Source organism: Podarcis raffonei, chromosome 1, assembly GCF_027172205.1.
Source record: "Podarcis raffonei isolate rPodRaf1 chromosome 1, rPodRaf1.pri, whole genome shotgun sequence".
Taxonomy (NCBI): domain Eukaryota; kingdom Metazoa; phylum Chordata; class Lepidosauria; order Squamata; family Lacertidae; genus Podarcis; species Podarcis raffonei.
In genome coordinates, this window is record NC_070602.1 from 7,981,549 (window position 1) to 7,985,834 (window position 4,286).

Here is a 4,286-nt window from a genome sequence, read left to right on the forward strand (position 1 = left end):
TGAAAAAAGATGAAGCTTTTGGGGACAATTCACACAAAAAAAGTTTTTTTCTTTTTTAATGATTTTATTTCAGTTTTATACATTTCAATAGTTTTACAATCATTTTAACATTTCAAAACTTGACTTCCTTCCCTCTCTTTCTGCGGTTCCCTGAATTTGTTATATATATATTCTGCACATTCCAAATTAACATAATGGTCTGGTGCGTCTTATAGAGCAAAAAATACGGTAGTTACTCAGAAGTAAGTCCCACTGGATTCAATGGGGCTTACTCCCAGGTAAGGGGGGGGACTGCATCTTAAATGAAACCTGACTATTTTCAGGGATGGGGGGAGGGGTCTGTGCAAGAACTCACTGTAGTAGTGATATACTATCTAGGAGTCAGCAGAATTTTGAGAATACCGTATTGGCCCGAATATAAGCTGCAGCTTTAAAATTGGAGGGGGGGGGAAGAAAAAATACCTGAATATAAGCCACTCCCTTCCTGGCTGCATACTCGGGGGGCGCATACTGTGTTGCCTTTCCCCTTCCTCGCTCTCTCCCTTTCTGGCCTTGGGGGAGAGGAAGGGGGAATAACGTGTGGGGCAGCACTGCTTCACCGCACTCCTGGCCCTGTTTGCTCCACTCTCCTGGCTGCATACCGTAAGGTCATGAATATAAGCCACACTTTAACTTTTCGTGGTCGGAATTTATTTATTTTTTTGGGGGGGGGGAAGTGTGGCTTATATTCGGGCCAATACAGTAACCCCCATGTGACAAGTCAGAAATTAGGCATTGGGTTACAACAAAAGGACACATTCTATTCCTGTAAAAACACCAGGCAGGCCCCACAAATAACCCAGAGGTGCATTTTAAATAAAAGGACATATTCTATTCATGTAAAAACACCCTGATTTCCGGACCGTCCACAGGTCCAATTGAGAAGGCGATTGGGCCGCATCCGGCCCCCGGGCCTTAGGCTGCCTATCCCTGCCTTAGAACGAAAAGGTTTAGACCCTTGTTATGCATAATGGCCCATAACCATTCAACTTTAACGGCAAAGACTTGCTGGAGCTTTTTCAAAATGCAAGGGTTATATGCAGCACGTAGTCCTGAGCAAGCAAATCATATGAATACACTGAGTTTAGCAAGTTAGTGTGTATGATGCCCGAGTTGCGGCTAATTCCTTTTTATATACATATAAATAAATTTTATTTTCAATGCAAAAAAATTACAACAAAAATTACAAACATTGTATCCAAAATAATACTATACAAACAAGAAAGAAAAACAGAACACAGAAAAGAAAAACAAAAGAAAAGAAAAAGCACACATCTACAAATAAAACCATATTTTCATTCTAATCTAGTCATTACATACATATACACATATTGACTTCCTTCCTTTGTTCTAGTCCAGCCCCGCCCCGCCCACGCTTTAAAATCTAAGGGAGGACTCCAATGTAGATTAGCCAGGCCAGCTTCTTGGTAAATTGATGGGCCTGAGTATGGACATTAGTGTGACAAAGGATGTGGCTTTGTGAGGGGGAACAAATGGATCCCCTCCCTCCGTCCCTGGCTGGTAGTGAGTAAGACAAAGTTTGGGGCAGTAGAGTTGTGAGAGACAGAGCCCTGTCTGATTTCTGGTCTGTGACTGGGAGAAACAAGACCTTCTGGGTGCTGTGAGCCCCTCCATCTTAGCCTCAGGTTATATACCTGCCTGCGAGTGCTCCAGTTGGAGAACAGCCTTTACCAAAGGTGTCATGGGCTTTGAAGACACTCAAACTCAGGACGCAAGGGAGAAACGTGCTAGGAGGAAGGAACGCTTGGCAAACCCTCACCATGATCAACTCCCGCCCAGAAACCCATGTCCCCACTGTGGAAGGATGTGTGGATCCTGAACTGGCCTCCATAGTCACTTACAGACTCATTGTTAAAACCGTGTTTATGGAAGACAATCTTACTCTGCTAGGAGTGATCGAAGCAGAAGAATGTGTAAATAAGCCATATATCCTGAAGACACCAAAGACTCTGCTGCAAATCAAACTCTAGGTAAGGAAACCCTGGAAGCTTGCAGCACTTGGAGATTGAGGTGGCATGCAACAATATATAATAATAATAATCATCATCATCATCATCATCATCATCTTTTATTTATATCCGGGCCGAAGTCGGGCTCAGGGCAGCTATCATCCGATAGATAACATTAGTATGAAATCAAACAATAATTAAATTACCTCCTAAAAACAGGTCAAATCAAATTGAAGTGTAATTAGATGGCTTTCTACAGGGTTAGGGTTGGGAACAGTAAATGGCCCAACTGTTTAAGCTGATCTTATATGGATGGGCCTGTGAGAATGCTGGGAGGCCTCTTTTATTCGAGTTCTTATACAAAAAGAGAAGGGGAATCAAACCCTGACCAAAGACCTGGCGGAACAACTCCGTCTTGCAGGCCCTGCGGAAAGATGTCAAATCCTGCAGGGCCCTGATCTCTTGTGGCAGAGCGTTCCACCAGGCTGGGGCCAAGGCCGAAAAGGCCCTGGCCCTGGTCGAGGCCAGCCTAATCTCTCTGAGGCCCGGGATCTCCAAGGTGTTATTATTTGCAGACTGTAAGGTCCTCCATGGGGCGTACCAGGAGAGGTGGTCCCGTAGGTACGAGGGTCCTAGGCCGTACAGTAGTACCTCGGGTTAAGTACTTAATTCGTTCCAGAGGTCCGTACTTAACTTGAAACTGTTCTTAATCTGAAGCACCGCTTTAGCTAATGGGGCCTCCCGCTGCCGCCACACCGCCACCGCACGATTTCTGTTCTCATCCTGAAACAAAGTTCTTAACCCGAGGTAGTATTTCTTGGTTAGTGGAGTCTGTAACCTGAAGCGTATGTAACCTGAAGCGTATGTAACCCGAGGTACCACTGTATAGGGCTTTAAAATAAAACATTGGTCATGTGATCCTATATTTCAGGGGAGGCTATACTTCAGGGGGTGGGCAACTCCCAGTTTGGGAGCTTAATCTAGCCACCAGACAATTTTTTTCTGACCCTTCAGGACCCCCCACTATTTTTGGCGACGGCACGTATATCTAAATAGTAGGTGAGGCTCAGCGCCCTGATGGGGTGTCCTGGGAGTGGGGAGTTTGAACGCCCATCTATCTTTTGATCAATGGGGGTGCAGCTGCCACCTCCACCTCAGCTAGTCTTCACTGCTTTGGTGAGAGGGGGGACTCTGTGCCTCTGTGTGTGTACACAAGCAGGCATGGACACGTGAGGGTGTGCAGCGCCCACTGGAAGGGAGAAGCCAGTGTGGTCCTCAAGCCAGAAAATTCCACCACTTCCCGCCTGCTTTATGTGGGAACCCTGTGCCTCTCCTGATGTTGGATGAAAATGCCCCTTAGAATCATAGAATTGCAGAGTTGGAATGGGTTCCAAGGATCATCTAGTCCAACCCCCTGCAATGCAGGAATCTCAACTAAAGCAACCAGAACAGATGGCCATCCAACCTCTGCTGAAAAACCTCCAAGGAAGGAAAGTCCACCACCTTCCAAGGGAGCTCATTCCACTGCTGAACAGCTCTTACTGTCAGAAAGTTCTTCCTGATGTTTAGTTGGAATCTCCTTTCTTGTGACTTGAAGCCATTGGTTCGAGTCTTGCCCTCCAGAGCAGGTGAAAGCAAGCATGCTCCCTCTTCCATGTGACAGCCCTTGAGATATTTGAAGATGACTCTCATATCTCCCCAAGTCCCCTCTTTTCCAGAATAAAAATACCCAGCTCCTTCAACCACTCCTCATAAGGCTTGGTTTCCAGAACCTTGATCATCTTGGTTGTTCTCCACTACACACATTCCAGTTTTGAGAATCCAAGTAAGAATTTCTCTCCTTATTGCTAAAACACAATACATATCCTGTAATGAAGAGGCATTGTAATCTGATGCAGAAAACCCAGCTATTTCACAGTTTATTAGGAATTACCGTATTTTTTGCTCTATGAGACTCAAGTTTTCCCTCCTAAAAAGTAAGGAGAAATGTGTGTGCGTCTTATGGAGCAAATGCAGGCTGCGCAGCTATCCCACAAGCCACAACAGCAAGAGGGATTGCTGCTTTCACTGCGCAGCGATCCCTCTTGCTGTTCTGGCTTCTGAGATTCAGAATATTTTTTTTTCTTGTTTTCCTCCTCCAAAAACTAGGTGTGTCTTATGGTCTGGTGCGTCTTATAGAGCGAAAAATATGGTACTAACTTATAGACCAGCTAGCCAGTTTTTAAGGAATCAGTTGACTGTCACAATGCCATATAATTATAAAAAGCTTAGCGGAAG